Genomic DNA, 24,292 nt, shown 5'->3' with positions numbered 1-24,292 from the left:
ATGAGAAGCATGCAGGCCCAATCATATAGTCCTCTAAAACCAAACACACACAGTATATGTACAATCCAGCATATCTATTCAATGAAAGGAAGGAAACAAACTAATTCAGTGTAGGAGGACTTTGTACAGCAAGTTCATAGTGTAGCCCCCTTGCCTTAAACATGGGCGACATGTTAAATTTAGTTGGCTGGGTGCTAAGTAATTCAGCTGATGCGTAGTCTATTTGATCATTTGAGTTTCCCCTAAATCCAGTTTAGCGTTTGCCTTTTGCCAGTGGGTGTCATTGGTACCTCTGGTATTAGTATGATGAGCTAATGTAAAAGTGGCTTATGAATAGAAATACTTATCTTAGCCAACTAGTAGCAGTTTCCTGGTCACTGGTGCATCCAGCAAGAGTATAAATATTTGAGGGAGGACAAGTGATCGCTCTCTTCTACCCAGGCCCTAGCCTAGGGTGGGTGTATGTGAAGCAGCTGTGTGACTACACCTGAAGCCTGAGGCCTGACTATTTGCTCAAGGCTCTGTAATTGCAGCCTGTCAGAGGACACAGAAGGATCTGATAAGGACCTGAGAGGAAGTGTTAGAGGTTACCCTGACATAGAGTGAAGCTGTGGAGAGTCTCGGAAAGTGGCCAGATGGATTTGTCCAGTCTATTTCTGCGTATATTGTGAGTCATGGTTGCTAAAGGAGACAGCTGTTACTAAACAGGAGCAGAACACTGGATCAGCTTAAAGACTTTTTTCTGTACTACTATTTTTGTAGGAGTCTACAAGTTGCTGTCCTGGGTGTCCTGAACCCCTACCCCTTTCTCCCTAAAAGTTCATTGAGTGAGCAATAAAAAACTCTATTGTTTATTCTAAAAGTTACTCATGCATATCTTTCTACATCCGTTCATATCCCACAATGCCCCACCACCTGCACCCGGAGGTGAAACGTGAGCCACCCTGTCTCCAGGGTTCAGGGGGTGTTACATTAGTATAAAACAAACAAAACATTTGCTTGTCCAAGCCAATAACTAAACTAAGGTCAGCAGCTCCTGACTAACAGGGATCCCCCTAATAGGTTCCTAAATGAGAGTCAGCTCTTCTATTTAATTTTCTGTCATCACTCTTTGCACCCAGCAGCAGTCTTCCACTGCAGAGACAGCAAGAGAGAGCACCCTAAGCATCAGCTGTCCCACATATAAAAAGGCCTGTTGACAGCTGAAACTAATAACGTCTGGATACCAGCTAAGACATGGACTTAGAAATGGATACTCATTCCAACAAATATTTGTACAACATCTCCAGGCTCCAGGACCTAGAACATGGCTTATTAAGATTTTCAGAAAAAAATAATTTTGATTCATCAGTGAAATACATTTCTTGGAGTACAATACAGGAAACAAGATATTTAGTCTTTCACCATGGGTTATATGCAGCTACCTTCAAGTGACATTGGCAAAACACAAAGCTACAGGGACAAAACCTATAAAACTCATCCACTCAAAACAATCTTCAGTTTTGTAGAAAGAGAGATCATAAAGAAGAGAGGGGGGGGACATTTATCTTTTGAAATTGATTTTATTGGTAAGTCAAAAATGCTATTATCTTAGTATTACCTTAGTTGTACACAGAATATTTAGTTTAACCATAGGGCATCTTAAACAGTCCAACTGAAAGGTGGGCAACACAGAAAACAAACACCAATAGGCCCATGTAACTAGCAGGTCACAAGGAGCTCCATCTCCATATAACAAGAGCAGGACAGAGAGAAGCCAGAACAAAGTTTTAGTTAAGGTGAATAAAGAAGAAAGTGCTATAGGACAATAAGAGGCCATAATCCTGTCCAATGTGGAATTCATCCATGCAGAAGCAATGGCAACAATAAGGCAACCTCATGACTGAAGCTAAGTCAGGCCATATCTGGCTTCCCCCATCTGTGAAAAAAGTTTTAAACACATCAGGAGAAGGACCAGCCTCCAAAGTCCTGATGACGATGACTGAAGAAATTTTGCCTACCAATTTGCCATTCTGGAGAGTGACACGGCAGTCAGGGCCAAAGTGGGAATTCCCACCCAGGTCAGAAGCAGATCCTCTCCCCTGTAATTTGTGATACATACCCCCTATTGTTTGATGCAAACCACCAATACTACATAATCCAATAGAATCCACATTAGATGACCTCTCAGATGAGAGGTCTAGCTTTGGCAGAATAACCAAAATGTTCTTTGATCTAGAACATTCATTGGGAGATGCGTTTTCTTTGTCGGCCATCTCCTTTGTACCAAGAAAGCACCTAGGACTTCTCCCAAGCCTTAATGGCTGATGTTTGTAAGGAGCACCACCAAGACATTAAGCAGAAGAGATTCTGCCATATCTGGACAAGCCTGGTCCCTTTGAAAAGGAGAATGGGACAATGCACAGATTGCAGCCCCATGTCCCACACTGCTTGAATGGTGAATGGCAATGGTCTGAAGCAGAAATGAGGATATGGGACTACCTTGAAGATGATACCATTAGATCCATGACTCTCACACAAAATCCAGAGTTGGTTAGTCCTAAACAGCAAAGTCAGAATGTGGGAGCAAAGACCCTTGAGCTTGTCCAGGGGAAGACAAAAAACCATAAACAGGACAAAAGTTGTAACCAGGCTCCTGAGATGGTTTCATAGCTCAGTTCGGGAGTTTTAGGATCCTCCCAAATCTCAGGTCTGCAAAGAACAATGGATGTTGGCTGACCAAGCATGAGTCAACCATACCTTCTGAAGAAAGTTGCCCAATATCCTGCTATCAAAACAGAAAGATCAGGGGCTAGCACCTTGGAAAAAGGAAGTGCAGGGAACAGGCTTGACAAATGACCATGCTGAGGAAAAAAAGGCAGCAATTTTCCAGTTTCCAGAAAGACACAAGAAGCTTTGGGGGTAGACAGTAGGCATTCCACAAACTCCACAGAGGTCAGAAGATCCCCTGATATTGAAGTCAGTTGCCATGTGGGCCTTTGTACTGAAATATTGGGTGGATGCCTCCTCTTGCATAAACCAAGGTGAGAGAAGCTGTGTCCAAGCAGTGTGAAGGTCTGCCAGACCAAAGGCAACAAATATCCAATGTGTGAGAGTCCTAGGATCAATATTAGCAAGAGATAATATGCAATAAAGTGAGCGCTACTAATAGAATAATCAAGTAAGCAGCTAATAGCACTGATGATATTTACAACCACCTTCGGTATAAATAAAATAAACAAAGTGCAGCGCTTTATAACAGGTTAAGAAGTTCGACCTCAAAAGTTTGACCGAGAATCGATCTATAGACACACATAAATGTTCATAGGATCAAATAGGCAATTAATGAACACAGCTGGAAATCGGATACGGGAAATGGCCAGAATGCACACTCACCGACCGCACATAGGAAATGCGCGTTTATGTGTATCCAATCAAACGAATGTCGATATCCCACAGAGAGAGATGTCCTCAATCGATCTGCTGGACTCATGGATCAATCACGGCACACGTTCCTTCCAGGTACAGGTATCCCTCCTCTGGAAGATATGTAGCTGTGTCTGCCGACCCCTCAGTGGGGGGTAAGGAGTGGAAAAATACTCATGGTGTAGTATGTCAAATATTTATTGATAAAAGCATTTAAAACCTAGGTCAGTAATGTCACTGGCAATGTGCCAGAGAACACATGTATAAAAAATTAGAAAGTAAGTTACTGACCCTTAAAAGCAAGCACCCAGACCTCCTCGTGGTCTGGGTGATAAAGAGGCGTCACAGGCTGTCAGTTCCTCCTGAGGCCTTTCGTGCTAAGGCACATCTTCAGAGGGGATGCTGAAGATGTGCCTTAGCACGAAAGGCCTCAGGAGGAACTGACAGCCTGTGACGCTCTCGTGCCTTTCGTGCTAAGGCACATCTTCAGCATCCCCTCTGAAGATGTGCCTTAGCACGAAAGGCCTCAGGAGGAACTGACAGCCTGTGACGCCTCTTTATCACCCAGACCACGAGGAGGTCTGGGTGCTTGCTTTTAAGGGTCAGTAACTTACTTTCTAATTTTTTATACATGTGTTCTCTGGCACATTGCCAGTGACATTACTGACCTAGGTTTTAAATGCTTTTATCAATAAATATTTGACATACTACACCATGAGTATTTTTCCACTCCTTACCCCCCACTGAGGGGTCGGCAGACACAGCTACATATCATCCAGAGGAGGGATACCTGTACCTGGAAGGAACGTGTGCCGTGATTGATCCATTAGTCCAGCAGATCGATTGAGGACATCTCTCTCTGTGGGATATCGACATTCGTTTGATTGGATACACATAAACGCGCATTTCCTATGTGCGGTCGGTGAGTGCGCATTCTGGCCATTTCCCGGATCCGATTTCCAGCTGTGTTCATTAATTGCCTATTTGATCCTATGAACATTTATGTGTGTCTATAGATCGATTCTCGGTCGAACTTTTGAGGTCGAACTTCTTAACCTGTTATAAAGCGCTGCACTTTGTTTATTTTAATATTAGCAAGAGGCCTACTAAGGACTCAGGTTGGTCCAGAACAACCAATGCAAATAACTCCAGCCAAAGAGATACCCTTGACTATGGTATGAGACTGTCCTACAATGATTTGAGTCAAGTGAGTCAGCAACCGTAAGTGTCATTCACAGACAAACTGCATAGCAGAAAGTGTTAACAGCTGGGAGTGATTAGGTCAATTCTTTTTTTTTTTTTGTCTTTGGGATATTTGAGTTTAGTATATGTTTTTGTTAAGAGCACTGCACCAACCCAACTATACTTGCACTGCTTTACTATTTTTCATTTGGAAAAAAAAGTGCTACAGGTGGTTGCCAGCTATTACTTTGTAACATTGTAGACTAATAACTTCAGTGCAAGGTGTAAAACAAATCCTAAAAATAGTAGAAACCTTGCTAGTGCTATTTGTATACTATTGGTGGACTGCTGTTGGTGCTATTTGCTTACAATTAGTAATCTGCTCTTCTCAGCTATTACCTTGTAAAACTCAAATTTCATTGTAAACCATAAACCACCAAGCTGGCAAGTTTAGGTGGATTTTTTTTTTATTCTGTATATTTGAGTTTAGTATATGTTTTTGTTGAGAGCACTGCACCAAGCCAACTATATTTGAACTGTTTCAAAGCAATGTTGTCTGGTTCAGCACACTACAAGGAGCAAGACGGAAACCCATTTGCTTGCAGCAAAGCTCGTCAGGAGTTGTTCACCCCGAGCAGTGTACATACTTTTACCTGGAAAGATTAAGATTGAGTTGCCTGTGTCAAATATCTCCTTTTATTTTAAAGCTGGTTTTATAGCCAAAAAATCTTGATCTACTACCTCATAGTTACTTTTAACTGAGCTTATCAGTAACCAGGTAGGGTAAACTTTAAATATATTCCCCAATAGCCACAAAGGATATAAATCAACTTTGTATGCACCAAATGACTTTGCAAACCCAGTTATTACCTTGTAAGAGTAGTGATGACACCATCACTGTGCTGTACAGAGTCTGTACACAGAAAAGAGCTATGGCAGGCCAAACACTATAGACCACCTGAAGAACAGTACAAGAGGAGGATGCAAGACCAGTCAACCTGCACAAGAAGAGAGAGCAACAATAACTTGAAGCTTCTACACAGAGGAACTGTTTCACACTGGATTACTGCACAGAACTACATTGCTCAAAAAAATTAAAGGAACACTTTTTAATCAGTATAGCATCAAGTCAATTAAAGTCCTGGGATATTGATCTGGTCAGTTAAGTAGCAGGGGGGGTTGTTAATCAGTTTCAGCTGCTTTGGTGTTAATGAAATTAACAAAAGGTGCACTATATGGGCAACAATGAGACGACCCCCAAAACAGGAATGGTTTTACAGGTGGAGGCTACCGACATTATTTTCCCTATTTATCTCTTCTGACTGTTTTCACTAGTTTTGCATTTGGCTAGGGTCAGTGTCACTACTGGTAGCATGAGCAAGAGCATGGAGGAGATTCCAGGAGACAGGCAGTTACTCTAGGAGAGCTGGACAGGGCCGTAGAAGATCCTTAACCCATCAGCAGGACCAGTATCTTCTCCTTTGTGCAAACAGGAACAGGATGAGCACTGCCACAGTCCTACAAAATGACCTCCAGCAGGTCACTGGTAGGAATGTCTCTGACCAAACAATCAGAAACAAACTTCATGAGGGTGACCTAAGGGCCTGACATCCTCTAGGGGGCCCTGTGCTCACTGCCCGGCACCATAGAGCTCGATTGACATTTGCCATTGAACACCAGAATTGGCAGGTCCGCCATTGGTGCCCTGTGCTTTTCACAGATGAGAGCAGGTTCACCCTGAGCACATGTGACAGACATGAAAGGGTCTGGAGAAGCCATGGAGAATGTTATGCTGCCTGTAACATCATTTTGGTGGTGGGTCAGGGATGGTTTGGGGAGGCATATCCATGGAGGGACGCACAGACCTCTACTGGCTAGACAATGGCACCCTGACTGCCATTAGGTATCGAGATGAAATCCTTGGACCCATTGTCAGACCCTACGCTGGTGCAGTGGGTCCTGGGTTCCTCCTGGTGCACGACAATGCCTGGCCTCATGTGGGGAGAGTATGCAGGCAGTTCCTGGATAATAAAGGAATTGATGTGTTTTCAATGTGTTCCATTAATTTTTTTGAGCAGTGTATTTATTTATCCTGCACAGATCTTTTTGTTTGTCCAGCTTTATATCTAGTGGATAGCAATAAAAAGGCAGAAACAACATCAGAAAAAGAAAACTGTGGAGTGTAATGTAATAACATGAAGATCAGTTTTATTTTAACCCAGCTGTCTTTTTTTAAACTCAAATTTGAACAAGTTTTACAGTTCAATAGAAATATGCTGTTGTCACTTTTATTTTAGAGTATAATGAGGTAATAATAGTAAGTTTCCACAAGATGGCGGTCAAAGAATGCATTATGAAAATAACCAACTGCTTATTACATGACGTATGAAACAATTTTTGTGGAGATGGGATTATTGTGCTCTATAAGGACCTGAATGTAATCAGAGATTAGAAGAATTTTTAGCAGGACAGGAATTTAAAGTTAAAGGAGAGGTACAGCTGACGTCACTCAGCTAGTTAAGGCTGGGGAAAGATCCCGACTTTAAAGATCTCTGGACCGGCACCTGGCTCAGCCTTTCAACAAGCTGCTTAGAGCCTGAGCCAGGCCATCCCACCCCTTCCACATCCTAGCACTTCAGTTAGCTCTGAGAACTGAGAAATTAGCGGTGTCTGATCACTCAGTTCTCAGTCTTAGAACTGGAGGGGGACAGATGCAGAATCGAAGTATGATTTCTGATTTAAAAAAAAAAACCTAGACTTTTTTTTTAAGTCCATCTTTCTGTCCATGTTTCAGGTTACACAAATATTTAAACCGGTCAGAGTCCGCAGCCCCCACACCAAATATCATCCACTTCCCCCTTACTGAATCTCAAGGTTCTTCTCCCCGCAGGCTCCTGTCATTTTTTCAATTCCCCTAATTGAGCACAAGTGTTATTGTGACGGAAGACAGTTTCAAAACTTTTTCAAAATAGAATTTATTACTAAAAGGTCAAAATGGTGCAATTAAAATATTTACAGAAAAAGATGTTACCAAGACATAAAGAGAACAATAAAGCAATAGAGAAATAAAAGACAGGAGATAAGAAGGCAGAATACTTGCAAAGTCCTGGTTTAGCAGAGTCCAATTGCCCAAGCAAAAATGTTGCCTTGGCTCTCAAGTCTGTTAAGATGTTTCTTGATTAATGTTAAATGAGAGCTCCCCTTCCCCAGGCCTATCAGTCCTTTTCTATGATATCAGAGGGGGAGAACAACTGACCAATCATCTGGTTTAGGGGATGGGTGATAGGAGGTCACCAAATTTATGACCAAGTCCCAACTACAGTGTCATACAAATATAAATAACTTCCAGTATGTGCAGGTGGTATTCTAGCAACTGGCAGATTAAAAGTAAGAATTATTTTTCAAACCCAGGGATACCAAACACAGCGTACCTTTGTCACCCAGGAGGGAAGAGACTGCTTTCTCCCCTTTCCTATGTGCCAACATAGTCATGTAGGACCTTGGTTTGTTCGGTAGGATATTCCCTATTCAAATATATACCTAATAATAATGTGCCCTATTCCTGTTGAATTCTATGAATTGTATGTGGAATTGTTACATGTGGAATAGACGTTTTATGGCATGATCTGCATTCCTAGAGCTCTAATGGCCTGACAGGTCATGTGTGATGGCTGGACTGAGTTATTGTTTTACGATAGGGCAGAAGAAAGTGGTTGGAAAACAGACATCCTGTCAAGACTAATTAGCGGTTTACAGCTCTGGAGCTGCATCTATTTGTGTTTTAATTAAGAGGCGCTTTTGAAGTTTTGTTACAACTTACAGCTACAAATTCCAAAGTTTGCAAAAAGGTAGGGGGGAAGAATAGGAACATTGCTCATGAGACCAAAATGGCTGAGACCTTAACAAGATGGTGGTCACGTATAGCTTCCATATCTCTATTGCGCCTAATTGTCACAGTTATGTCACCACACTTGTTCCTCCAGTTCCGTAACTGAAGCACGAGGATGTACAAATAGCTTGCTTTGCCTAAGCACTGAACCTGGAATCCACTGATCGTTGTTTCAATGCTTAGCAGGATCAAATGCAAAAAAAACCCCACTGAAAGCACTTTTTAAAAGAATAAAGTGGGCACTTTTGTTATTTTTCTTGCAAAAAGACCAAATATTTTTTGAATTAAAGTTTAGTTATCTTAGTTGTTACATTAGCTTAGTTGTTACGTTATTGGTAGGCTTAGGGGTTAAGTGTTGAGGAAGAATAGGGCAGGTATTAAGGGATCACTTAAATGATTAAATTATAAGTTATAATCAGGGAGGTTAAAGCCTAATACACACAATGAGAAAATCGGACGAAAAATACTGCTTTCAGAGAAATTGTCCGGTACTCTGATCATTAGTTCACAGCTTTTGAGAGGCAATCATGACAGTTCATGCAAAATAATCTGAAGGGACAAGCATGAAAAGTTCTCAAAATCGTACGATACCAGAACTAACAATTTTCATCTAATCAGCACAGTAACCGTCCAAAAAAATTGAGTGACCAAGACCGCATGCTCGGAAAAGAAATACATGACAATACATTACAATATATTGCATCACTTCTGAAGCTGTATTCTGTCGTATGAGAATTTTTGTAACTTTAGTAACCTCCTCATTTTTGATATAAGACTAGCATGCAAGAAAAAAAAAAGGTTAGGAGTTAAAGTTATCGTAAACGTAAAAGGTTTTCTGTCTTAAAGAAGCAGTACAGCCAAAGCTATTTTGGCTGTACTCTTCTATGGATCACAGGAGTGCAGTTTGTTCTGCACGCCTGTGAACCTTTTTCAGCTGACAGCGGGCTAAAGATAAAGCCCACTGTTTGCTGCTGTCACAGAGCCATTCCAGGCTGGGGAAGGATCGCAACCATATGGTCAGGATTCACCCCAGAGTCTGGAATGGCACCTGGCTCAACCTCTCAGTGAGTCGCTGAGAGCCTGAGCCAGCAGCCCCCTACCCTCCACAATCCATGGAGGGGAGAGAAGAGAACAGTGACTGACAGTGGCTGCTCTCTGCTCACAGTGATGATGAGAACTCAGTGATCAGCGTTCATGTGATTGCTGAGTTCTCAGTGCCAGTGGGGGACAGATGCAACATAGGACTGATGCTGCATCCACCTAGGTAAGTATAATTTAAAAAAAAAATGTTTCTTATTCTGCTCTATTAATGCATTCTCTGTGTTAAGGTAAAAAACCTTCTCTGAACAGGATCCCTCCTCAGCCCCCCCTAAATACTTACCGGAGCCTGATCTCGATCCAACTCTGTGCCTGAAAGCAGTGGCTCTATCTGTCCTCTTCCTCTCACTGGACAAGGAGGCAGCAGCAGGCTCCTGCTGCTGTCAATCACAGCCAGTGAGGAAGGAGCAGGGGCCAGGGCCTATGGACACACTATGGACATACACGGGATCGAGTCTGCATGAGTGCTCCCATAACAAGTGGCTTGCTATGGGGCATTCAGCAGGGGGGAGGAGCCAGGAGTGCAGTGGGGTAGGCAAGAAAAGGAAGATCAGGGCTGCTCTGTGCAAAACCATTACACAGAGCAGGTAAGTACAATATTATCTGTATTTAAAAAAAAATGTTTACAATCACCAAAGTCTTTGGAGCTTTCCTCCTTTTTCCTCCCCTCCCTGCATTCCTCACTACGCCTACATTTTAATAATTTAAAGCATAGATTGTTAGCTTTTGCAAAGTGCAAGCATTTTGTGCAGTAGCAGACTGTGAGTCATCTGGCTAAGTGATTACGCCAAGGTCAGCGGTTGTGTCCATGACAGCATGGGCTTACAGAAAATGGTTGGATGATGCTGGGTGTTAATCCTGGAACTTGAGTGGCAACCACTGTCAAAGGAAGACACAGAGAATAGCACTAGAGTGTGGTGAAGACACATAGTGCAGTTAAAACTGATTTTAAAAGGGCCTGTTTTAGGTGTTTAGGTGCCTGTTTATAAAAAAAATTGCTGGATGAATGGCAGCAAGCATTTTCCCATACTTCAATCAGGAAAATACCATGTTATGACCACTAGATGGATCTGACAATCACAGGAAATAAACCTATTGGACAAAATACCTGGAAATTTTGTTAATGAAGAACTGTCATTGTTTTTATATATATATCTATTTACCTCTCTATGGGACTAAGTGCTTATAGCACTTAGTCCCGTTCTGATCAGTGGCTCCATTGTTCCATAAACACACCTCAATATGCTGTCTGGTGCTCCACCCCCTTTTGAAGCCCAAGTTATGAGCATTCCTGTGGGGTAGGTACAGGCAGCGCAGAGCTTCGCACCCTCTCTAAGTTGAGTGATCTGTCACTGCTATGAATGAGCAAGCAGTGCTGATCATCCATTCATAATAGTGACAGATTACACAGTGGCTACTTGTACACACACAGATACACACACAGCCTGACCAATGGATGACAGAGCACTGCAGCACTGTGTGAGCTCTCACTTGTATGGATGAGCGATGTTGGCCAGTGCCATATATAACACAGCCAACATTGCCGATTGCTCATTCATAAAACTGAAAGCTCACACAGCGCTGTATCATCCATCAGAAACTTATTGACACAGTGCCACGAGCTATGTGATCTATTTTTGCTAATGGCAAGCAGCCCCTCCTTTTATAGACCAGACCTGTAATGGGGGGGGATGTCATCCAGTGGTGGTGTTTTGGTGTGGAGAACTGTCAAGGAGCTTCAGAGTTTTTACTTGTCTTTGTCACATTTGTTTGGCTTGGCATTCAGTAACTATGACCATCAGGCAAATTGTCAATTCATTCCAGCACTAATAGGCTACCTGCTCATCTATCTTGGAAAGACATCTATGTATCTATGCTTACATAATCCTTATCTTTATTAAATGTATACTATAGTACATTTACACTATGCACTGTACCACAGTTAAAATGTTTAAATCGGGCTAACAGAGGAAGTGTCTCCATTAGCGATTGAAATGTTAGAGATGGTAGTGAAGCTGATGTGCATCATTCTCTTTTCTCTGCTCATATAATGGGTGGCCTCAATAGCCAACAGTGAAGCATTGGAGGAGGCAGAGACAAACACCAACTTCTTGGTTGATTAGTTGATACTTCAGGGCTTCTTGGGTGCTCCAAAATAACTGAAGGTATGTCCAGGTATCTCTGGACACAAACATTCTGATGCCACTTTACATTAGCAGACTTCTCATTGAAGCTCTGTACCACAAGTGGTCACTAATACCTATTGTCAAGATTGGCCTTCCTCTGTATTCCACCTACCTATCACTTTTCCACCATTTCCTTTTCTAAACTGCATCAGGAAGCTGTATTGCTGCTGTGTTCCTTGATTGCGGTTATTGGTTCAGGGCCTTTTACATTATTCAGAGCCTGCCATATTGTCTTCTTTGAAGGCTTCTATATTATCCATGATTTTTTCTAAGGCCTAGGAGTAATAATGGCTATAAATCTTTCACTTTTGGCATTTAACCATATTCTGTAGCGTAATCAATGCATCTTTGACCTCAGAATTTCTTCAGTACATAGAAATGCTAAGTTCTTCTCACTGTTTGACATGTAACTACTTTCCGAGACACTCCTCAGCTCTTACAGCAAGCTTACCAGCTAACCATTTTCTCCCATGATTACCTCCATAAACCTACCATGAGTTTTCTCCCCAGCATCCTGATCATTCATTTTCTATGCTTCTTCCTACAAAACCTTTAAACCTGCTTCTTGCAAGTTAACTGAATATTTTCACCCACATCTTCCCTCCTCCATAGGGATGCAATCTATTTTCCCTTTTTTATCATGTATCTCAGTCCATCATCTATATCAGAAGTAAAATGGCACTTTAGTGGAACCACACCATGTTTAACAGTTTACAGCATCCTTCTTCAGGTCTGTTTGCAACTATGCCATGTTACATCAGACAGTCTGGAGTGTGCTCAGCCAAAGTAAGTATATGCTCTACTCTTGACAATCTGTATCATTGTTATAACGCTTGCAGTGACAGATGTAAGGATCCCTTTAGGAAGACAGCATGACCCTCTTAGAGGATTCTAAATAGTTAAAACTCCTGTGCTATGTGTATAAAACCTCCTACAAATAAGTAAAAAATATAAACCTATGTACCCAGCTGCCATTCTGTACACATGCACCCCCTGTGCGCTCCAGTGACTAAATAATACATTCAAAAGGAGCAGTGCTTCCTAAATACCTTATACTAAGAAACAATATTCTACATCAAAAATTAGTGATCAAGAGTGCTTTGAAAATATATGCCAAAGTGAAAACATGCAATATGATGAATTAAGATACAATAAAAATGGTCAAAATAGAATTGTCCATAAAGTGCTGATACTGTGCCACGAATGGTGTTTACTACTGCAGAAAATAAATTAGTGACCATATGATATATACAAGAATAACTCCTAAGTGAATAACTAAAATTGCATAGTCATAAAAAATATTATTTTTTTTCAAAATACCGCTCATTGGGCTAAAACTGAAAAAATATAAAATATTTGCTCCCATATATACAAAGAATACTAGGGATTATAAAAACAATAAATGTAAATCATGTTAAAAAATTATCTCTAAAATGGAGAAAGGAAGAAGAAAGTTATACATAAAAGTCTGGCTTGTACGGGCTTACTATTACTATTCTATTACTATTCTTCAAAAGTTAGTTATAAAACAGTTCTGGTCTATTTCTAAATTCATACCATGTGGGTTCAATGTTTTCAACTCATATATTCAATGGATCTCGTTCTTAGAAATCTCCTCTCTTAGGTCAGACTAGACAACCTGGGCCCTTGTTATGTAATAATCAAAAATGGTTTGAAACACTGTCTTTCCTAAAGCATTTACAGATATTATCAATGGGTTCATTGATCCAGGCAGAAAGTTATCTCATAGTTCTACCCACAATGTTGGAGGCCACATGGGCACTCTAATATGTATATGTACTGTCACATGAAACAAATTTCTGTATGGCACTGGTTGTGAGCATGGTTAGATTGAAACCTTGCTCTCTTTTTCTCATTATATTTGACTGTTTTACATGGTAAGCACTTTTTACATCTGATCTAAGAAAGTTTTCTTGTGGGGGAAGGAGATATGAACAATTTTTGTTCTTAATCTTTTGGGCTTTCCTATATATGAACTTTTTTTTTTTGTTAGTATTTTGCCTAGCGTAGAATCCCTCAGAAGTATTGGCCAGTATTTTTTTTACTTTTTTCTCCTTTTTTTAATGCTTGCTGAACGCTGCAATGAATATTATGTCAAAGGTTTAAATCCCCATTGTTTTGTTCTCCAATCTCCTTTGTTCACAAATCTTTTAACAAATATATCTGTTTTGACTTCATAATCATACTCCAGATCACAATTGTGTCCGTTTCTCATGAATTGTCTCATGAAGTGGGTACTTGTATGCCATTTTCCTTTGTGCTTAAATATTAGCAAGTCTAGGAAGTTAATGTGTTCCTCATCCCTGTAAGTTGGATGCCATATCTATTCTGGTTTATGCTGCTCAGAAAAACTTCTTACGTTTCCTGTGTACATTCCCAGGTAATCAAAATGTAATTAATGTATCTCCTATGCAGATTCAACTGAGGTCAATGTTTGTTATAAACATCTTCCTGTTCCATTTATTTAGGAAAATGTTGGCAACACTCTGAGCATATTTGGCACCCAACACCACTCCTTTTATTGGATTATAAAATTTTGATTATCTGAGAAGGTACACAGGAAATGTTAGAAGATTTTCTGAGAATCATAAACCAGAATAGATATGGCATCTGGTTTACAGGGAATATGGATAAGGAACACATTAACTTCCTGGACTTGGTAATATCCAAACACGAAGGAAAACTGCATACAAGGACCCACTTCAAAGACACAGGAATAGTTATATGTAATGGGGCTTGTGGGGTCTGCCTCTTTGTCTGAGTACCTTGTGAGGATAAGCTGAGATCATTTACTTCTGTGATCTCCCAATGGTTGTACAAGTGGCGGAGAACCGAGAATATGTAGTGTTTGACATGCATCTTCTTTATAGTGCTCTCTGCTTCCCAAATAATATTTTTACTAAAACTTATTGTACTTCACTTAAAAAGTCATCAGTGCACTGAAGAATCTGGCATACAAAACTTGAAAAACCACCAAGTAAACCTCCAGGGAATTGGCCACTCACTCACTTCCTGGTAATGAGAGCACTATATATTCTTCTCTTTTCTGAATTTACCATTGCCCTGGTCTGGAGAAGCATGGAGGATGGCACTGGATTGTAAAGCACCCGGAGGCTAGAGTGGGCTAGCACATATGACCTACTATATGTTAGGTCTATGATCAAGGTGAGAACATTAGCTTTTGTGGTGATGAGACCTGGAGATATAGAATTTAAAGTACCAGTGATAAGTGGAAAAGAGTGGATACACACTGGGGTACATGTGTACAAACTGAATATATGTGGACAGCATATTTGTATAATTATACTGCAAGAAAAAGTGGAGCAAGATAAGGATATAGCCCAGAAACATTTTGCTTCATGTTTAACCTAGTACACATGGACAATACTCATTGGTACATACAGACAATTACCTAATATTGTTGTCCATTTTATTTTATGAACATTTAAGGTATATAGTGTTCACTTACACATTGTAGGTAAAGATATAGACACTTTAGAGAGATATTGGTCATTTAAAGTGGTGCACACGGGACACATGGATATGTTTTAAAGTATTTTTTTCTGTTTTAATTCCTTCTTTTTGTACATTTGAGCACGAATAATACTGCTATTGTCACTGGAGTTGTGCATTTCACATTTTAGGTAGTACACATTGTCACGGATCGCAAGATCGCCACCACCAACATGCGACAATCCCACAACCGCTGCCACCAATATGTCACGATCGTAGCTTCAGACCCCAAACCTTCTCACCAAACTCATGACCGAAGGACTGGCCGATCCAAACCGCGATGTGACGTGTGTAACAATACCACGCCCAGCCGCACCCTGCACAAAGATTTTCCAGCTAATGGACTACAATCTATGTACCTGCGACCTGAGCGGTTGTTACTGGGTCAGGTTAATTACACAATTAACTCCTTTTACGCTGCCACCACCTCCTTTTTGTACAGAGAAAGAGGAAACTTGCGTTATCAGTTATAACACTATAATGATTGAAATAATCGTCTGTATAAAATGGTCCGCAGGCCGGTTATACAGAGGTTTAAACCAACAGTAGCGTCTCTTCAAAAGGCAGGAATTCGTAAATTGCAATTAAGGGCTATAGAAACAGTTCAACACTTTCAGAAAGGAAGATTTATTACTAAAAGGGTCAAACAGGTGAAATAAAAATATTTACAGAGAAGATGTAACTAATATATATATATATATATATATATATATATATATATAAGCCTTTGATGTAAGCAGATCCAAGTTTTTTAGAGCATAATGGTGCTTTGATCTCCCGCTGTTACGATGGAAAAATGGAAGATGTCTTTAATTCAACTTACTTAGGCTGACAGCCTGTTTTAAAGTTTCCCGGCAGGGGGTGGTTCTGAAGTAACAAACTAATCCACTGTGCAGGGAGGGGTTGCCAGGCGGGACCCTAAACTGGAGCCAGCATCTTTTCATAATTCATATGCTGTTCCATAATTTCCTATCTGCACAAGCTACAGTCCACCCGTGGGTATTTTATTATGCAGATAAGCCTGAGGATTATATAGATATGAATTATGAAATTGTATGTTACACGGTGTATGAATTTTATGTTTTGGCTCCCCTGATGGTCTGATTTGGCTCTCTGGGAAAAGCTGCCCTTATCTTGGCTTAGGTCAGAAAGGCTACAACTTCCACAGACCGCTCGGCACCAAACTAGGAATGTCTTGTCCTGCCATTGACCCATAACCATTACACACACATCTGGCACTGTGCCTCTCAGGAAGGGGGGGGGAGGAGAAGGATAAGGAAGAAAATGGAGATGCCTACAAAATGGTGGAACCGTGTCCATCTCTGATGCGCCAGTTTGCGACACACATGGATATTTGAATAGGTACAGGAGGATATTTTGCTTCCGGTTTATTTTCCTTTGTTCTTACATTTGAATGCAAATAAGATTGCAGCTATCACTGTGGTTTTGTATTCCACATTTAAAGTGGTACATATGGATAAATGAATAGGTACATGTGGATATTTTTGTTTACAAACACTATTCACAAGAGATTTTTTTGAGTATATATAATTCTTTTAGTACATTTTTCATAAACACTGGATGAGTTTTGTAATACTGCATGGTGCTATTCATATATATTTGTATTTAGGTAGTGCCTCTGCTTTTTAATGTATTATTCCTAATGGAGGATTGGTTAAAAGTTATACATGTATAGTGCAGTAAATGACAGAGGTTTAAAAGGAGAACATTTTAGACAGCGGACAGAGTTGCAATTGGGAAAAATAATTGTTGTCAGTTCCTTTGTACTGCAGTCAAGGACTTCTGAAACCATGTGAGTGGGACAGGATTGCTTAAAGTCCCCATCTTGAGAGAATATGGGGTGTGTGCTGTGTTTCACCTGGAAGCAGTTACATATCAAGGTTGCCAAAGGGGCCCTTCAGTGAAGTTACCCTTTTTGTCCCAGGTTGTTACTTTGAAAGAAGGTAGAGACAGTTTTTTTTATTTACTGCACAACAAATTGCAACATTACTTTACCAACCTTCTTTTCTATTATTAAAGTCTATTTTTCTGCTACAATCCCTTCTGGATATAGTTACCATCAACCCAGAAGGGACTATGCAAAAAGGGAATAATGGATGGCTGTAGGAGTCTGGAAACCACTGGACTGGGGTGAGAGGAAATTGTTGGGGCTGTGAAGGGGACTGTTTCTATAGCTTACCCTGTGTCCACTGTGAGCAACTTGAGGTGTTGGTTCTTGCATCCTCTGTGTTGTCGTACTGTGACTTGAGAAGTTGTTTCTCTGTGTCTGAAGGTGAGACCTGAAAATCTATTAAGAAGGTAATCTCTGTGTCCGGAGCTTTACTTGGGGAAGATGGAAGTTTTACCTGTGTCTGTTCAAAGATGAAGAGCACTGGGTTCTATACAAGGTCTTTGACCTGAAAGAACTGGATTTGGGTGAACAGGCATTCTCTACACCCGGGCTCCTATTCTCAGACAATAGGTGCATGAACTCAACCATGGCCCTACCACAGCCTCCCTCACGCATACCGCATGAAAGGGTGAGTGTGGCCAAATTGCACTACCATGGGAGGACCTTACAGGGGCATTGTTAAATACTAGGAATGCATCATTTTTTTTAAAAACAGTGTGGGGTCCCCCTCCGATCCTCACCAGACCCTTAGGTCTGGTATTAATCTGGAGGGACCCCCAGGTCAATTTGTTTTTTTAATTTTGGTGTGGGGTTCCCCCAAAATCAATATCAGACCTAAGGCCAACTTTTTTTTAATTTTAGCATGGAGTCTTCCTTAAAATCCATACCAGACCCAAAGGGCCTGGCATGGATGAGTGGGGACCCCCACACTATTTTTTTCATAATTTTTAATTTCTGGTATGTTTTGTTTAGTCATCCATTGTTAAGGATGCCGTGGCCGGCTTCCTTAACAACCAGTTATCGTGCGATAAATTACCACGTGAAAATATGTGGTAATCAGTGCAATAACGCTATTTTAAAGCAAAAGTTATTTACCACAAAATTCTTAGTGAATTGCACATTTGCAAAAGATTTACCGCATGCGTTATTTTACCGCATTTTTTCAGTCGTTATTTAACTCTTAGTGAATTGACCCCCTGGTCTCTGGGACACTCAACCCCATGAAGAACTGCACTGAAACATGCTGAGATCTTATATACTAAGTGGTGACTGCGTCAAGAAGCCTGACCAGGAGGTGTTTGACTTCAACCCATGCATGAGGCCCCCATTAACTGGTTCCTGCCACACCTTGAGTCTCTGACCTCCAACATATTTGAGTCTGACAGCTCTGGTGATGGGAACCCAGGAGTCCCGGCAACCCCAACAGGTACTACAGACTGTACTGACTTGTCTGAGGATTCTACCTTTAGCCCAGGTGAGGGGGGAAAGGAAGACACACATGGTCCCTTGTCACCTGTGACCCCGAGTTCACTGAAGATGAACTCTGCTGAAAGCAAAGAAAGTCATCGCCCTTTGCGGTCCAAATGCGGGCAACTTCCTGCAAGCTTTTCTATGTTGTGTGAACTTGATTTTCTTGTTCTGCCTTAACCATGCTCTTAATGCACAATTACTTCTGTTGTTGTTGTTCCTGCTATGTTGTGAAGCTGAGGACATCATCAGTCAAAGAGAGGGGGAGTATACATAGGTGAAGTCTGCTTTCTCCACTGTAGGTGGCACTTGACCAGAGCAGTATCACAATCTGGAGAAGAAGTCAAGAAAAACCTGGTTTCTCTATGGTTTCCTGGTTCCTGGAAGCAGCATTCCGCTTGGCTACCTTGCATTAAGGTGACCTTTGGCAACCATCTTGGCTCAGCAGAGTCTTTATAATTTCATGCCCCCAGATTTTCGTGCTCATTTTTCCAAGTGGCTAGTATAAGGAAAGAGCACCCTTCTGTCAGTGATAAAAAGTGATAGTGGCAGGGAAAGGTTACAGACGAGTAAAGACACGCTAGAGACTCACAATCCTACACAGAAACCTACCCTTTGGGACCGGACAGGTCAAATTCCGCCCTCTGAAGACAGATGCTGTTGGTGCATCTTTAACTGGTGCATCTCTGCCTTGAACTGAACTGTGAGATTTACCCTGTGTGGCTCTCTGCTGCTGGAGCTTTCTGTACTTTAGTTTAACTGCAACCGCGCTCTGTGTATTTACTGCCGCCGCACCACACTGAACCTACCCACACTCTTATAGTATATTTCTTCATTTGCTTTGATTGGCAATGCCACAATGTGGACTGTGAGGGTATACCTAATGGTCAATCATAGTTCGTTCGTCTCTATAATCTCTATCACTTACTGCTGCCCTGGCCCCCATTACTAGCGCCCTCTTTTACTGGCGGCACCACTGTCCTACAGGACCTGGCAGAGCCCCTTGACATATCTGCTCATATACAGGTGCAAAAATGTGGCATGATTAAGCAGGTACAGAAAATTATGTTCTAACACGAAGTCCTGTACCTTCCTAATTGTGTCATGTTAGCACATGGTCAGAGCCGTTCAGCACATCTGCGCGCATCTGGATCAGGCACAACATCATTCACACCTGGGCAAGAAAGATGGAAATGCTGCCCTGCAGCACAAAAGGAATGCAAATAAATGTAAAAAATAAAAACAAATAATTGTGGAAGACGGATTGTGGCTGGAGTCGGACACAAAATTTTATTTTTGGGACTGAAGGGCCACTTTTAAGGAAAATCCTGGCTATTTATTAGTACATAATCCGATATGTCTACCATGGGGTATTGCATTAATGTGCATTGCATTAAGGTAGCCCATCCAAATGAATTGGCAACCAATACACTAGAATAGACATAAAATGGACTTGTATCATTTTTCTGATGCAGCATACCACAATGCATGATAGTGCATTGTCATGTGGGGCCCTCAGCGAATGTGTCTGTTCTCTTTCTTATTTTATTCTCATTTATTCTTCAAGGTCAAACACATTACTACAGAATTCAATATGTAAATAATTTTAAACAATCACATATCTATATATGATTCAAATTTGTAAAAGCTATTTTTTAATCCTTTTGCACAATTTAGTTTATTAAATCCTTATGGTGACCTCCAAAATATTGGTAGATTGAGAGTATTTTATCTTACTGTAGATATTCCTTGTGTTACTATATGTTCTTCAGCCATTATTAGTGCAGTTACAGTATATATGTTCTGTAATGTTTGTGTATGTTGGTATAATAATATTTATACAGAGATTACTTGATTATTTAGACAGTTCTAAATATGATTATTTATTCCTTGTCATACTTGCGTTTATAATGGACGCAACCACTTATATTGGATATGTATTCATTGATAATCCTAGATGTCTGTTTTTTTTCCTAGCTGCCAAATTGTAGTGTGAAATTATTCTGTTCTGTGATGCAGCTATGTTGCCTTGGTAACATCAAAATGTTGATTGTGAAATCATCTAGGTGATCAGCCAAAGGAAGTGTAAACCCATTTTCTGCCTCTTTTTTATTGGTGATGCTGTACAATCCTGGCCCTGTCCCAAAACATGTATTACCATGGCTATTTTTATTATATATTATATATATATATATATATATATATATATATATATATATATATATATAATAGAAAGAGAGAGAGAATAATCAATTTTGGCTACCATCTAGAAGAAAGGGTTAATTTTGAGTTTTAGCCAGTAGTTTGGCTTCCTCTATGTTAATGCTAATGAACTTGTTTAACTGGTTCAAAAGGGCTGGTTGAACAGGAAGGGATGATGGCAGGAAATGGGATGACGCAGGAAACAAGCTCACACAGCCATGTGCTGGAGGAACACACAGAGCTTGTGAATGGAAAGATGGAAGCAGCTATGTCTGTGTTCCCTGACCAAACATCGCGATCATTACAATAGCAAGCATCAGCCATCAGAACGGATTGCCTAATACAAAGTAACAATTAATTGTGTATATTATTGTTATATGCAGAAAATAGAATAAATAGATAGTTTAGGGTCAGCTGCATGTGTTGGCATGTGTATGGATAGATTCACTTTTTTCCTCTCTGCCTTTGAATCTATGTAACTCATGTAGCACTACCCCCTTAGGGGTTGCTTTTGATTTGGATCCCCCTATAGTCCTGCACAGCCAGGCAATCTGCATTCTCCACACAAACTTGAATTCAAAGTCAGAAATCAGTTCTTGAGTGTTTGTTTTGTTGCTTATTGAGGGGATTAGAACTGGGATAGGGTAAGGGGAGTATAGGATGCCCAAGGGAACCGATAATTGAGGACAAACTTTCTAGAACTATTCACAAGCTTCTCTTCTGCAACACAGTCTCTGTTGGAGAGTTAGCCAGCATCTCCTTGATGTACCATCCCAGACCCTAGATGAAATTCTCCTCTTTACCCAGCATTCTGGATATTCTCCTGACAAGGAGATTTTGCTCCTGTCCCTTTTAATGAGGTGAACAGTCACTAGTAGGGGGCTAATCTGGTTTCCCACCAGAGTGCTCCTTCCCCTCTCCGGCCAGGGGGTGCATGTTTATTCACTCAGGTTCTCTGCTGTACCACTCGCTTGCAGGTTGGCTGCTGCTACCAGGCCTATCAGCTGGGCTGCCCTTTCCCTGCCATACAGGTGGTGCTCTCTCAGGGGGCCAGTGAGCTCTAAGTTTTCCATCTCCGTGCTCGCAGGCAGGCCCCATCCCACTAGGCCTCCTGGCAGCCTTCTTCCTATGCCTCACATTTTCCTCTCCACATTACAACTCTAACTCTCCTGCTACTGAGCAGGGTCCAACACCTTCAAGGGTGTCCCAGCCCCTTGCCAAGCCTTCTGTTGGGGTTGGCTGACATCCCTCAAGAATGCAGCCAGCCACTCCTCAGATCCACCCACTGCTTCCAAGGCCTTCCTCCAAAAGCCTCAGGCAGGAGGAAATTCCAGAGGGGCTGGCCTTCAGAGCCTCTCAGCCCTGACCAAAATTTGACCCCTCTACTCAGCTCTTGTCTAACCATTAGGACCCAGATCCCCCTAGCTAAACTAAAAGGGTGCTACATTTATATTTTTAATCCCGTAAAGATACCCTTTTTACCCCATATTTTTCGTAAATGTCTATACTTCCTTGAAGATTGCTATACAACCTGAGACATACGTGTATATAACCAAAGTAATACAATACACAAATCAGGGATTACAATGTATATTTTTTACAAAGTGGCTTAACATTTACAGCCAAGCAGCCACAAAACCTTAAATGCCCAATGCAAATAAAGAAGCTTTGCTTTACTAACCACTATGTCACAGCTGAATTGATATACCAAACTGTGCTAGTCTGACACCCATGTACATAATACATATGCTGGCTATACACATAATGACAATCAATCCATCAATTATACATAGATCAGCAATAACTTTATGACTACCCACCTAATATTGATTAGGCCCCCCTTTTGCCATCAAAACAGCCCTTTCTTCTACCTAAACAGCCCTGACCTATTGAGGAATGGATGCCACTAGACCTCTGAAGGTATGCTGTGGTATCTAGCACCAAGCCATCAATAGCAGATTCTTTACATCCTGTAAGTTGTGAGTTGGGGCCTCCGTGGATCAGACTTGATGTCAAGCACATCCCATAGATGCTCAGTTGGATTGAAATCTGGAAAATGTGGAGATCAAGTCGACAACTCACCCTCATTGGGTTCCTCAAACCATTCTTGAACTATTTTTGCAATATAGAAGGGCTCATTATCCTGCTGCAAGAGGCCACTGCCATTAGAGAATACTGTTTCCATGGAAGGGGGTACTTGGTCAGCTACAATGTACTGGGTGCTATCCAGGGGCGGACTGACCATTTGGAAACTCGGGCACTGCAGGAGGGCCCGGGTCAGTAGGGGGCCCCATGAGATGCCCCTGGTACCGTTTTCATAGGCTTTTTGGAGTTTGGGCAAGGACACAGGGGCCCCATGATCCCCTATTGCCCGGGGGCCCCATGAGTTGTCAGTCCGCCCCTGGTGCTATCTCTTCCCCAGGTAAGAGGTGCACACACAATCGGCCATCCACATGATGTGAAAGAGAATGTGATTAATCAGAATGCTCAAGTACCTATCGTAGGTGCTTTTGGCTGAGGACACTGGTCAACATGAGCAACCTGATGGGTCTGTGGCTATGCAGCCCCATACACAACAAACAGATTTCAGGACATCAACTTCATGAACAGTATGTTTTCTTGCTGCCTAATATATCCCACTGACTTTCAGATGCCATTGCAACAAAATAATCAGTGTTATTTACTTAATTACTGGGGACCTGTATGTCTGTGCATGGAAGGAAACATTGGTGGATTTTCATTAAAAAAAAGAGGGAACAGAAGACATTTTAAGTGGAATACAATTCTCTACAGACGGAATGTTGATGTAACAGGAAATATTTTGGTGTGGATTTAAAGAAAGTTTCCGAAGAAAAGTGTCTGCAGTCTCTGGTCATTTTCTGTACTATGTCTGCAGTCCTTTGTTTCAGAATATTTTTTTTCTGGTTTTTCACCTCTTTTATATTTATATATATATATACACATACATTAATTTCACCAAAGCGCTGATCATAGAGCCTCACTGTGATCATATTAGGTATTGCCGCCTATTCTGTTATTCACATCAGTCAGATATATGTTCACAATATGCATGTAATTTACTGGCTCATATAAGCACTGCACCTTTTCTGCATTTATTATTACTGAGGATACCAAGGGCGGTCCTTTAGTGCTAGCAGCTTACCCATACATAATCATCTTTTCTTTGAGTGCTCACTGACTTTCTATACTGTTATTTACTTAACCTGCCTGTGGTCATAAAGTTATGGCGGATGGGTGTACAGTAGATTCCTTCCAAAAATGTTTGTTCAGCACAACAAAGAAAAAAAATTACATGATCAGGCTGGATTTGCTGTACCCGCAGTATGAGCTATTGCTTTTTAGTGGTAACAGTTATTTATTGATTAAATCAACTACTTGGTGCAATCCATGTAATGA

At 41.1% G+C, this 24,292-nt stretch overlaps 1 long non-coding RNA gene across 1 annotated transcript in view; it reads right to left on the bottom strand.

Moving 5' to 3' along the window:
• LOC149469896 (uncharacterized) overlaps window positions 1–24,292 on the bottom strand; it is a 57,153-nt gene that overhangs the window by 31,867 nt on the left and 994 nt on the right. The gene's annotated exons all lie outside the window — the stretch shown is intronic.

Source organism: Staurois parvus, unplaced genomic scaffold (genome assembly GCF_062004578.1).
Source record: "Staurois parvus isolate SC_StPar_1 unplaced genomic scaffold, SC_StPar_1.0 ptg000058l, whole genome shotgun sequence".
NCBI classification, from domain to species: domain Eukaryota; kingdom Metazoa; phylum Chordata; class Amphibia; order Anura; family Ranidae; genus Staurois; species Staurois parvus.
Note: the sequence above shows the minus strand (reverse complement) of the source record. Positions and strands in the feature narration are given on the sequence as shown.